General features: G+C 41.2%; 1 protein-coding gene across 1 annotated transcript in view; it reads right to left on the bottom strand.

Annotated features, from left to right (window-relative positions):
- Positions 1–14,403, bottom strand: part of SDK1 (sidekick cell adhesion molecule 1) — a 965,381-nt gene that overhangs the window by 438,784 nt on the left and 512,194 nt on the right. The gene's annotated exons all lie outside the window — the stretch shown is intronic.

The raw sequence follows: 14,403 nt of genomic DNA, 5'->3' as shown, positions 1-14,403 counted from the left end.
TTTAATGCACTTGTCCTTTCTCTGAGCCACTGAGGCTCACAGAAGTTAAGTTGCTTGTCCTAGGTAACATAGCAACTTAACAGTAGAGAAGGGACTAGGTCTTTTCACATGCATATTAATACTCATCCAATCATACCATAGAAAGGCTCTCATTATACTACTTAATTTTTAAAAAAGAATAAAAACAATAAAGACACAACTTCCATTCATCCAAGGAACTTTCATTTGAAATGGGTGTTTTATGGTATCCTTCACTTATGTTATAATTCTGTATTCTTTTTGCCAGTTAAAGAGGTGGAAGAGGGAGGTAAAATTTGTTTTAAAAAATATGGGCTGAGCCCAGTGGCTCATGCCTGTAATCCCAGCACTTTGGGAGGGCGAGGTGGGCAGATTGTGAGGTAAGAGATCGAGACCATCCTGGCCAACATGGTGAAACCTCATCTCTACTGAAAATACAAAAATCAGTTTGGCGTGGTGGCACACACCTGTAGTCCCAGCTACTAGGGAGGCCAAGGCAGGAGAATCACTTGAACCTGGGAGGCGGAGGCTGCAGTGAGCCAAGATCGTGCCACTGCACTCTAGCCTGGTGACAGAGCAAGACTGCCTCAAAAAAAAAAGAAAAATATGTGAATTTGAATAAACTATTCATTGGCTGGTGAATTTGGCATAGAAGGTAAGATGCATTCTGAGCACCAAAATATCATTTAGTCTAAGCTCTTATTTCAAAAACAAGAGAAACACCTTAGGTCTCTAGAGTGAGTTGTGTTACCCACCACAATTGTGTTACTCTATAGGGAATAGTTACAGCACTTTCAGATTCAGATCATCTAAAATCTTTATTCTGGTAACATTAAAAGCATGCAAAACCAGTAACCTCTCATGAGGAATTTTAGCATTATAATAATCCTTTTTCCTCCTGCTACCTTTCGCAGAGCTTTTTCAAAAACTCTTGATTTTTACACATTATATAAGATTATCTTAAGAAGTTATTGCTTATTCAGGGTTCCCATAGGATATATTACTGTTTGAGGTCTCTATGACTAACTTACTTCATGTCTCATTTATGAAAATTTCCCTATTAGGAAGTTTTCAATTTTTAGTCCCATAAAAATATTTCAATAGAGTTTTATTATAATTATTTATGACTCCTTTATAGATTCTTTTATAGAACCACAGAAATTGTTCCATTTTATTTTAGTATATGTTACACTGGCAGCTAAAATTAAATATGAATATTTACTACACATGAAGTTACACATTTAATAGTACAATTTAAAAACTGAATATATAACTTTTTCTTTAACATCTGATTTTTACCACAGTAATTTCAAATATGCCTATTGTTCCTCAGAATTATCCTTATAAAATATCCATGAATTCTCGATATTATTTACGGCATTATTTCAAGACTACTGAAAATAAAAAAGTACATAAAGATAAAAATATTAAAGTTTCCATCTATCATAACTTTTATCTGTAAGCTTATCTTTTTCTTTTAGTTTTTAATTTCTATAAAGGTTTAAGTCAAAATTCATGAAAAAAAAAAACTGCTGCTGTCAAAAATACACCATGAAAATGCTACATCTTTGCAGATCATGAAGATTAATTTCCCAGAAACCAAGTGTTTGTTCCTATCCAAATCTTTCTGAACAGAGCATTTCTACAAGAGACTGACTTTTTAAATGAAAATAAAATATCTAAAACCATTCATCTTAATTTTAAATTCTGATAACTGCTGTAAACCTTAAGAAGAAAACCATGTTTAGAGACAGTAAAGCAGGTATCATGCGCCCATCCTGTCTTCTTTCTTAGTGGCCCTGATTTTGTCATGGCAACCATGCCTTCCCCCTGCAATCCAGCCATGCAACACAAGAGAGCTGGCCCCATTCCCAGCATCAGGTGTGGGTCTTGATAATTTTGTCGCACGTGTTCATGGTGGTGACTTTATGGCCATGATAGAAATGACCTTCAGATGAAGCTAATGGTGGGGGCAGAAGAGAGAACACTTGGGTCCTTCATCATCTCATAGAGCCAATGAACCAACCATCTAGCAGCCTGTCCTGTCTGGGGACTTCCTGGTTCATGAGCTCAGATACTTCCTGTTTAACCTTGATAAGTTAGGGCTGCTGTCACTGGAAGTCAAAACACGCTGATACAGATTCACAACAGCACATGCGATAACATCTTTTTTGGATTTTTTTAAGTGTGTGTTCTATGCACTGCAAATAAGTCCTATGTATCTGTTTCTACATATGTGTGTACACATAAAATGTTAACAGTGGTTAGTCCAAGTGGTACAATTACAGGCTATTTTCTTTTAATTCAACCTTTTAAAATATTTTCCAATTTCTCCACAATAAATATCACTTTTGCTATCAGAACGTAATGAAAAGAACACAGGGGCATGCTAGGTAATTATGGTAGCAAAGTTGAATACTTTGCCCATAATATGAATTACTTGGCTTTATTATAACAACTCCAGATTACACATTTAAAACTTACACTGACTTCATAGAAAAATTATAATATTTGGCCTGAGAGATTTTCCTTTAACTTTATTGAAAAAAATGTACGTGCGGCTTTAAATAAAACTACTTCCTTAGTCTTCCCCCATCTTTGTACATTTAAAAATGAAACCTTGTCATTTTAACTCTTAATTCCATGGGATAGTAGTAAAGAGAAGAGGGACAAAAATAACTGAGTGCAATATGGATGAGATGAGCTGCCGCTCGGGAGAAGACGCTGCTACACCATAAAGAACAAGCTAACCGGTCCTGAGGTACGAATTATAAGCACGGGAAGGGTTTTCACAAGAGAGGAACCAATCTGTTGTTTTTCATTGCTGAGACTGATGAGCAAAGTATCTGTGCAGTTCAGTAGAGGAAGACCATTTCCAGTGGGCACTTGCTAAGTGCTTCTGGCCATTCTTCACTTGATCCTCCAACACTCTCCTGAGCTACTGGGCAAAATCACAGTTGTCTATTTCAGAAAAGATGAAATCCAAGGAAGAGAGGAGCTAGCTGGGTCTCTGCCAGCATTGAGGTGGTGCTAGACCCACTCCTTGGGCATGGGGGAGGGAGGGCCACCTTGCTAGGCATTGACTGGGAAGCCCCCTGCTATGCTTGCATGGCCAGGGGGTGTGACCTTCCCCAGGCCACAGCAGATGAGCTGCCTTCAGGGATGTGATACTGACGTCAGAATCCTGGAAGCACAGGATTTATGGTTGGTGAAAATAGCCCACTGGGCACTGCATAGGTGCCTGAAGACCAGGAAGGAAGAGTAAGGGTATACATTCACCCTGATCACCACTGGAGCAGAATCAAATAACTGTTTCACTATTTAATCAGCAACTATTGGAAACCCCACTCCCTGCTCAGAGTGGAGGAGACACTAACTTGAACCAGGACACACTGTTCATGTCCCATACAGCTTCGATCGGATGTACTTATAAGCTGTAAGAAGTAACAGGGGGCACTTTAACAACTTTCCCTTAAGAGTATCTGTGGACCCAAGGGGAAGAGTTCCAGGAGGTGTCCAGAAATATTTTCATGATGTGAACATTTTCATGATGTGCTCCCAAAACTTGCAATGTAACCCATCCGTTAGCTTCCATGAAAATATAAATTGTCTTTGGTTATCAGTAAGTATTTTGCTCTTTAACACTTACCACAAACTAGGGTAGTAATATTCACATCAATTTATACATTATGATGACAATTCAGTAAAATGTTTAGCAAAATAATAACTTTGCCCATAAAACACAGAAGCATAATTTGAGTCTATAGTTTTACCACTATGAATGTTAAAGTAACATCTGACTAGTTTCAATTGACCTTCAAGTACATTAACAGAAGGTCAGCATGCAGGAAGATGCAGAACATTAGTTTGTAAAATCTTAAAAAAAAAAACACTGAAAAATATTCTCAATTTTAATTAAGCAACTTTATTTTATTTTATTATTATACTTTAGGTTTTAGGGTACATGTGCACAATGTGCAGGTTTGTTACATATGTATCCATGTGCTGTGTTGGTTTGCTGCACCCATTAACTCGTCATTTAGCATCAGGCAACCTACAGAATGGGAGAAAATTTTTGCAACCTACTCATCTGACAAAGGGCTAATATCCAGAATCTACAATGAACTCAAACAAATTTACAAGAAAAAACAAACAACCCCATAAAAAAGTGGGCAAAGGACATGAACAGGCACTTCTCAAAAGACGACATTTATGCAGCCAAAAAACACATGAAAAAATGCTCATCATCACTGGTCATCAGAGAAATGCAAATCAAAACCACAATGAGATACCATCTCACACCAGTTAGAATGGCCATCATTAAAAAGTCAGGAAACAACAGGTGCTGGAGAGGATGTGGAGAAATAGGAACACTTTTACACTGTTGGTGGGACTGTAAACTAGTTCAACCATTGTGGAAGTCAGTGTGGCGATTCCTCAGGGATCTAGAACTAGAAATATCATTTGACCCAGCCATCCCATTACTGGGTATATACCCAAAGGACTATAAATCATGCTGCTATAAAGACACATGTACATGTATGTTTATTGCGGCACTATTCACAATAGCAAAGACTTGGAACCAACCCAAATGTCCAACAATGATAGACTGGATTAAGAAAGTGTGGCACATATACACCATGGAATACTATGCAGCCATAAAAAATGATGAGTTCATGTCCTTTGTAGGGACATGGATGAAACTGGAAAACATCATTCTCAGTAAACTATGGCAAGGACAAAAAACCAAACACCACATGTTCTCACTCATAGGTGGGAATTGAACAATGAGAACTCATGGACACAGGAAGGGGAACATCACACTCCGGGGACTGTTGTGGGTTGGGGGCAGGGGGGAGGGACAGCATTAGGAGATATACCTAATGTTAATTAAGCAACTTTTAAAAGGGTTGATTCCAAGGCTTAGCGTTCTGAGTATAATCTGGATCTCATGCCTCACAATTTAAGCAAGTTCAAGGCAGACAACTTAGAAATTGATGAACTTTCCATAGCTGTATAATGACAAGAACTAAAATTGCTTTCAAGTAGTTTTGGCACTGAGACCCTGAATGCTCAATACATGTTAAGTCGCCAGAGTGACATGTTTATTCCATCAAGAGCAAACACTTGCTGCTGACCATTTGCTCTGGGTGTAAGAAAAACATCTTAAAAGCAAGAGAAAAAAGAATTTCGGAAACCTGTTTCTAGTAATTTCAAACCAACAGAAACCACTAGTTGAGTTGTGTTCATTAACAGAAAGCATGAATCCCTAGCACAGACCAAGAAGTCCTGGGCAAATGGGATTGCAGCTCAGCACAAAGCATTCAGGCAGGCAGGCTCGCTCAGAGGAGAAAGCCATTAAACTTGAGAACTGTGATTCTTCAGTAAAGGATAAGTTATACTTCTGCAGAAGGAGAAAGACCAAAAGATGACCAGAGAGGGAAGAAACTAGAGGCAGGAAAAGATCAGTCAAACCTCCACCCGTTTAGTTACCATAATGGCCCATGCCTTGAAAAACATTTCAAGTTAGTCTACGCGGGCATCCTTTTCTAGGATAGTAATTGTTAATCTCATAATGGCAAGTATATGGAAAAATTCCATTGAATTTATGTGAATTCACCTTCTACCCAACTCTTCTAGATTGACTGTCAACTCTTAAATACAGACGCAAGTGGTGGTAAGTTGCAGGGTGGAATTTCTAAAATGGTAACTCCTTTAAAATCCTTTGGATTTGAAATATGTTCAGATACACCTTTTTTTTCCCTGTACACAAGGATCCTCCAGTATTTAATCACAGAGCCAAACAGTGTGTAGTCGATAAATGTGTGTTAAATTAATGAAGAAAAAGAAGGGAATCTCCAAGTATTTGTATTTGCATTTTTACTCTGACTATTCCTTTCTGAGCCTGCACATTTAGGTACCTGGAACCCAAGGAAATACAGGAGTAATTTAACCATTTTCTAAATATCTTTGCAGTGCCTACTGTGTGTGTTAACACTGTCCAGGGAAGACATACTGGAAAATATGGTTGTTGAACACAAGGGGCTATCTTAGTGGCAAGAGCTGCAAAGATGTAAAAAGATAAATGACGGCAGTATGAACTGCCAAATGTGTGAAGCCAGTCTGTTCATTTTACAGAGTTTTAGAGGAAAAGTAGTTACGCCACACAGGCAGTAAAGTCACCACAAAGCACACAGGTCCAACCACATCTGTTTCCCTAGTGATAGCTTCTGAAAGTGTAAAAATCTAATGGGATATCACATTAGCAAGACAGACCCAGTTCTCTAGCCCACAAGGTATTAACAACTCAGGAACAGAACGGCTGCTTCTGCAGGTGGCGTGGGAGGAAATGCCATCCCTGCTGACCATCTACCCACGTGCCTTCCACTGGAGCTCTGGCCGGGGGCTTCTGCATGGCCAGGTGGCACATCCAACTCCCTCCTGAACTGCAGGGCTGGCCTGGGGCTTCCCTGACTGCTCCCAGCACCATGGCCAACAGCAGCAGCAGAGAGGTGCTTTGGTGGATGGTCAGAAAAGAGGCAGAGAGGGACATCTGCCTGGGTGCACATTGTCGGTCTCTGAATTAAAGCCCAAAGAAGATGTGAGCTCAGAGCTCTTGCATCGTCTCCCAACCAAGCTCCCTGAGCTTCCTGGAACCAGAAGTAAGGTCGAACCTGACTTAAAGTTAAAATCTAACGTGGTCTGCAGAGAAGACACCTTATTTTTCTACCAGAACAAGATGATCACAGTTGACAGGAAGTAACACCATCAATGACACCATGATATTCTGTGTTAATACAGAGAGGCCCTTAATGTGATCAGGCAACTGTGACCTGGGTGGGGCAACAGAAGTGGAAGTGGATCTGGCCCCGATTTTACTCCTACAGGCTCATCACTTGGACTTCTCATCTGTAAAATGGGGATAACAATTCTGACATCAAAAGGACACTGATGAAGTGCAAATCAGGTAGTGAGGTGAATGAGGCTGGCTCAGAAGCTACAAATTCCATGTTTGCTAAATCTGAATCTGGTTCATCAGGTGTAGAATGTGACTGGCAAGTAAGAAAACAGTAAATGTCGTTTACTGTCCTCTTCTAGGGGCTAAATATCAAATACTTCCTAGAGTTTTAGTTAACAGGCTTCTGTACAAACACAGCTAGGTCACTGAATTATCAGATTAGAGTCATAAAATGACCAGAAGCCTCCATTACCTAAAACAAAGCCCATCTGCTCAAGAGTGTACATGTAATAATTTAGCAAAGAGGCCTAGAAACAACTTGTCTTCAGATACTTCCACCCGGATGCCACGAATGTTAAAACCCACTTTACAAGACTTTAATGCTGGAAAATCCCTGGCCTTTTCTCCACATGTGTTTATGTGTCATAAATAGAATTGATTCTTTTCCTTTAGGAAAGATGCTGTCTAGTAGGATGGACAGAAAAGAAATGAAGAGATTACAGGGTAACTGTTGATGTAACTAGTGAAGGATTTATTTCATCAGGGATTTTTGCCCAGAATAAATATATTTCTTACTTATAGCAGTGTTTCTTAAATTTCCTAGCTAATCTTCAAAAGCACTTCAGTCAATTTGTACTTATCCAGGGGCCTTTTGTTATTTTAACTAATTGTTTCAGCACTAGCCACAAATAAATGGCTATGCCAAATTCCTGGTGTGGTCATATGCAGAGGAACGACATGAAGGAGGAGTTTTTACAGAGCCCAGGTTTAGGCAGAAACATTTCCAGCCAAGACTTTTTCTGCTAAAATAAAAATTCTAGAAAAAAGAAAAAGAAACATGATTTAAACAAAATGTGTGGAATACATGTTTTTAGTCTTTAGATCCTTAAACAGTGGAACTTCCCAAGAGTGTAAAATCCAGTCAAACTGGAAACCATGAAAAGTGATGACAGAAAGGCGTCTAAAAAGTAGATGAGGACCAACTAAAGCTGCTCCAGATGGGGGGGGGAGCTCCTCGTGAGCAATCCTCCTCTCCCCAAGATACTCTGCAAACAGCAGTCAATTCTGAAATCGGCTCAGTTTATATAGCAACAGAATAAAACACAATAAATAATTCCATCAAAAATTAAATAAATATGGCCATGGCTAAGCAAGACACAGCAGACACAAGAATATTCCTGGGAGGACTGTGCATGGCTGTCGGCATCTGCACTTGCAGCCTCTGCAGAGTAGCGTTGGCCCAGCCATTCTTACTTCGTGGGCTGAGTTGGGGAAGCCTGGGGCTGGTAATTCTCGCTTCCTGACAAGTCAAATGCTTTCTGTATCTCACTTTCTGTGGAATGAGGCACTCAAGAGTCTTTCTTCCCTTGTGCAGATAAAGGGGCACCGGGCAGAGGACTTGACCCTCGCTCCACGTGATGCTGCCTGCAGAGGATTATGTCTTCGTGGCTGGACCAAGCATACGCAGCAGCTGCTAGGAAGCAGAGGGCTCTTCTTTAAAAGCAAATAATAGCAGAGGAATACTAGAAAATTATGAGCAGAGTGAACTGCTTTTTGAAACGCTTTCCATCCACCTTTCCAGGCTGTCACCACATTTGTTCCCTTTTGAAGGAGCATAATTATGACCAAGGGGTTCCACTCTCGTGTTAAGTCTCTTTTCGATTGCTGAGTGACAAAGCTGTGCCCAGCAGAGACGGGAGCACCTGTGATGGCTACAGCAGACTCACAGCACCTTGAGCACAGCTGATCTCAGGGATACGGTCTGGATCTGTGTTCCCTCCAAATCTCATGTTGAACTGTAATTCCCAGTATGGGAGGTGGGGCCTGGTGGGAGATGACTGGATCAGAGTCTTGGGGGTGGATTTCTCATGAATATTTAGCACCATCCTCTCGGTGCTGTCCTCATGAGAGTGACTTCTTGTGAGATCTGGCTGTTTAAAAGTGTGTGACACCTCCCCCTTCACTCTGTCCCTCTTGCTCCTGCTTTCGCCATGTGACATGCCTCCTCCCCCTTTGCCTTCCGCCATGATTAGAAGCTTCCTCAGGCCTCCCCAGGTGCAGATGTCACCATGCTTCCTGTACAGCCTGCAGATCTATGAGCCAATTCAACCCCTTTTCTTTATAAATTACCCCGTCTCGGGTATTCTCTTATAACAATGCAAGAACAGCCTAATACCCCTTGGTGATGGTGGATCCTCAGTGCATGACTCAAAACACATGCTCCCCTAACTACAGGGATAGATCATGCTCAAGCACAAACACCATCAACAATGAAGATGAAAATAAATCAATAAGTAAATCCAATTTTTAACAATTTTTTTTTCTTGCTAAACGCTACTACGATAGGTACGGCATTTGTGTGTAAACAACAGCTCTCCTGTTGGGTTCTTTGCTTTATCAGATAGCCCGCCAGTGCCATCACTCTCTGTGACTATGGACACTGTTCTGGCAAACGAGTACACAGAAATGGTCAAACAGCCATCAGGTGGAAACTGATTTATCAACAAGGCTGGGAGCTCTTTAAAATCCTGGGCACCTAAACTGAGCTTTCAGGAGGGCTTACTGCACCCTTGGTTAACTGTGACACACATGTCTCTTCCTGGAGAAGGGCTGCCTCACTGTGCAGGTCGGGCTGGGATTCAGGCCTTGCATTATTTACACCTGTGCTGGGAATTATTCAGAAGGTGCCAATATGCAAATCCCACTGAACCATTAGCCACAGTTGGGAGACAGACACTGGCATCCTTTCAGTGTTCTGAGATTCTTCTGTGCAGGATTTCAGAGGAAGTGAACCTGCTGGCTTTGGACATACCTCCCTAGGGACCGACCCTCCATCTGCTCCTCATTCAGCCACCACCTGGAGTTGCTTGTCGCTTCTCAGAAGGGGCACCATGCTCCCCGTCAACTCTTCTTCTCTACAAAGCTTCTGCTCTGCCCTCCTCGCCATCATGATGAGGAGGGCACGTTCCACGGGCCCAGCAATTGCTGTGTGCTCTGCATGCATCTCACCTAGCCCTCACGGTCATCCCACAGGGATTCGAATTCCCTCGCAGCAACCAGGGGTTTGGATCCAGAGATAACTGCATGGGAGTCCCTTTTCTGACACTTCCTAGCTGGTGACACTGTGACAACGGGCCAGCTCCTTGAGTGACAGCACCAATGCTCAGGTCGGATAGGGATAATAAGTGTATCCATCCCTTAGTGTTGGTAGGAGAAATAAATGAGATACTAAAAGGTGATTGGTACATACAGTTGGCATACACTTAAAACTCAGAAATACTTAGCTGCTGTTATCATCTCCACACTACAGACAGGAAGCAGAGGCTACCAGAGGTCAAATAATTTTGCCAAAGAAGGTGAAGAATCAAGACTCTAACCCAGCCTCCCAGCCTGTGCCCATCCCAAATGTATTCTCTCGTCAAGTCCTTTAACTGTTGTCTCTGTCACCTCCCTGGCCCCAGACCCAGTGAGACAACATGCCAGGGAGAGGAGTCTGTGCAAACCTCTGTTGTGAGGTTAACAGTTCTGCGGCTTGGCCCCCTCTCTCTGTTTCTCTCTGTCTGCCTCTGTCTTTGTGTCTCTTTGTCTGTCTCTGCCTCCCCCTTTCTCTAGGTCTCCCATCAGATCCCCCCACTGGCTAAGACAGGCCTGGCCTACGGTAGAGGGGATCATGAAACTGGTGACGAAATGCAGGGGTGGACACTCTGAATCTTTGGGGTTGAGGCAGCCTCTGGCATTACCATCTACTGGGAGTGCAACTATACCACAGCATGCTGGGTCTCAAGAGGGAGCCCCCACACCACCTGAGTTATGTGAGTCAGCGTTAAGCACTTCCCCCTCCTATCCTGATAGAACCCTCCTAGGCAGGCCTTCTTGGCCTTCTTTGGGACTGTTCTGGAGGTTACCTTCTCCACTAGGCGGCCGTCAGTCCCGCTAATAAGAGGCAGAGCTACGAGCCCTGGGTTCCGTCCATAATGACTAATGAAAGCAGTTTCCTTTGGGGATGGGGTAGATTTTTTTTCTCAAGAGGTAAGAACTTTGGACTTTCCCAGGTAAGGCTTTATAAATCCCTTTATATTTAACATTAGGATATGTCTAAAATGAGAAAATAAGATGGCAACTTCAGATTTGCCTGGGTGAAACACAGCTTTCAATAACTCAAAAAGGGCCGTTTTGAGAAAGTCTGAGTAAACTGAAAACATTATTAACCACAACAATACACATGTAAGATACAGGCAGGAAGCAAATTTAGGTAATATCACTCTTAGTTCCCAGACAACTCCACACAAAAATAAAAACGGGAAAAAACCGGATAAAAATAGAAAAAGGGGCAGCAGCTACTTTTCCCAACTGTCTCCACCACTTGCCACAGTTAATGATCATGCAGTACATTTCCATGACAAACACAACACAATAACATAAAACATAATTGCTCCATTCATCTCCTCAGAAAACTGCGATGTGGTTTGTTAGGTTGGATGTATTTGTTCTTAGTCCTCAGCCACATTTCTCCACAGGCGCTTTAGGTTTGCCACAAGCAGTATGTAACTGGTGCAAAATGATTCAAATGAACAGGTGCGAAGTTCTGCAAAGGACCAAAGGCCACAGAAAATTCTTCGCTAGGGTCTATAAAGGTAACAGTCTCTGCTGGGTGGAGAAGGCAGGGAAGGATGAGCATCACAGAGCTCCGGGGCCCAACTCTTCAGCCGTCTGTTGGGGCACATGAGCCTTCTCATGGTGGGCCGAATAAGGGCCCCCAAGGACATCCATGTCCTAATGTGGACATCCATATCCTAGAGATACGTTACCTCACATGGCAAAGGGACTTTGCAGATATGGTGAGGTTAAGGATCTAAAGATGGGAAGATTGTCTTGGATTATTTGGGTGAGTCCATGTGAGACAAAGTCCTAGAAGTGAGAGAGAAGTCAAGACAGTCACGGGCAGAGGGGAAGGTTTATGCTGCTGACTTTGAAGATGGACGGAGAGCTACAAGCCAAGCATTTGCAGTCTTTCCTTGTCTTTGACCTCAGGGCTTTATCATGCAGCTTGTGGTAGCAAGAGAGATCTACAGGAGGACGAGGGCCTTGAAAATTCACACTGAGGAGAGAAGCACGAAAACTAGAATAGCTCCAAAACGGAAGAAGAGGGGATAAAGAAGCCAGGCTAGCTACAAGGAGGTGACTTGGAAGGAGAAAAAGAGTTTAAAGAGAAGTGTTTTTGTTCTCCATTAATTTGGTCATTCTTTGACAGATCACTAATGATCTGAATTGCCTTGACAATATTTCTTTTTTGGATAGACTGGATGATATTTTTCTTGTTTTGGCTTGGCCACCAAGCAAAGACTAGCACTAGATGTGTTTCATTCATTTGTTCATTAATTCACTTACTCTTCTGACAAACGATTATTGAGCACTTACTGGGGAATTTACTAATAGATAAGAGACTATTAAGGCTCTATAAGTCTACAGTCTCCAGTCTCCACAGGGGAAACTGCTATGGTCTCAAAATACCATTTGCCACAAAAAGGAACCAGTCCATTTTAGAGAAATGGTTAATTATGGGTCAGGACAGAAAACGTACAAGAGGAGCCCAGAACATCTTATACCATATAGCAAGAAAGCAAAGACTACGTCACGTCACAAGAACTCAAGAATCAACCTGAAGAGGCTCCTGCTACCCAAGAAGGGGGCAGTTTGAGCATCAGTACAAAGGCATTCAAGTCAGAAAGGAAAAAGTGAACTCCTTCTATTTGCGGATGACGTGGTCTACACAGGAAATACCAAGGAATCTACAAAGTAACAATAACAACAACACTCACTGAACTAATAAGTAAGTTCAGCAAGGGTTTCAGAATACAAGATACACATACAAAAAACGACTATTTTTTAGTAGCATAAAATAGCACAAATTTATTTTTAATGGACGAATAAAAATTGTATATACTTATGGTGTCCAACATGATATATGAGTACCTTGTTAAATGGTGAAATCAAGCTAATTAACCTATACATTACCTCATGTATTTTTTTTCTTTTTGTGGTAAGAACATTTAAAATCTACTCTCTTAGTAATTTTCAAGTATGCACTCTGTTATTAACCATAGTCACCATGCCGTTTAATAGATCTCTTGAACTTATTCCTTCTAACTAAAATTTTGTGTCCTTCGACCAATATCTCACCAATCCTTCCACTCCCAATTATATTTCTCTATAATAGCAATGAACATGTGAAAGCCAAAATTAAAATATAATGCCACTGACAATCACTCAACAGAAATAGGTGAGAACCTAGCAAATACGTACAGAACTTGTATGCTGAAAACTACAAAAATACTAAAGAAAGAAATCAAAGTTCTACACACATGGAGAGCAATAAAGAGTTCATGGATTGGAAAAACACCACAAAGTGAAGATATTGGTTTTGTCTGAACAGGCCTACATGTTTAATGTGATTCCTTCGAAATCTCAGCAACATTTTTTCTAAAGAGAAAATATTCTAAAATTAATATGTAAAGGCAAAAGAATCAGAACAGCAAAAACAATTTTGAAAAAGAAGGAAAAAGTGGGAGGAATAAGTCTACCAGATATACAGTTATATCCAGTGTGGTACTGGCAAAGGAAAAGACAAATAGGCCAATGGGGCAAAAAAAAGAACTCAGAAAGAGACCCATAACAGTAAGGCCAACGGATTTTTTACAAAGGGCAAAAACCAGTCAGTGAAGGAAGGAAAGTCTTTTCAACAATGGTACCAAAGCAACTGGAGATGCATAAGAAAAAAGAAAACTGACCTCAGCCAAACCCTCATATAACTCAATACAAAAATAAACTCATAATACATCATATATTTGTAAAACTGTAAAATCTTTAGGAGAATGTATCAGAGAAATTGCAGAGTTCTTAGATATGACACCAAAAGCATAATTCATGAGTTAAAAAATTCAGTCAATTGGACTTCATCAATATTAAAATGTTTTGCTCTGTGAAAGACTCTATTAAGAGGAAAATACTGCTGGGCGCAGTGGCTCATGCCTGTAATCCCCAGCACTTTGGGAGGCCAAGGTGGGTGGATCATGAGGTCAGGAGATCGAGACCATCCTGGCTAACACGGTGAAACCCCGTCTCTACTAAAAATACAAAAAATTAGCCAGGCATGGTGGCAGGTGCCTGTAGTCCCAGCTACTCGGGAGGCTGAGGCAGGAGAATGGCGTGAACTTGGGAGGCGGAGCTTGCAGTGAGCTGAGATTGTGCCACTGCATTCCAGCCGCCACTGCACTCCAGCCTGGGCAACAGAGCAAGACTTTGTCTCAAAAAAAAAAAAAAAAAAAAAAATGGAAAATACCAGTTGCAAACTGAAAGAAAATATTTGCAAAACACAAATTTGATAAAGGATACATATCTAGAATATATAAAGAACTCTTAAAAGTCAA

Source organism: Nomascus leucogenys, chromosome 17, assembly GCF_006542625.1.
Source record: "Nomascus leucogenys isolate Asia chromosome 17, Asia_NLE_v1, whole genome shotgun sequence".
Lineage (NCBI taxonomy): Eukaryota > Metazoa > Chordata > Mammalia > Primates > Hylobatidae > Nomascus > Nomascus leucogenys.
Note: the sequence above shows the minus strand (reverse complement) of the source record. Positions and strands in the feature narration are given on the sequence as shown.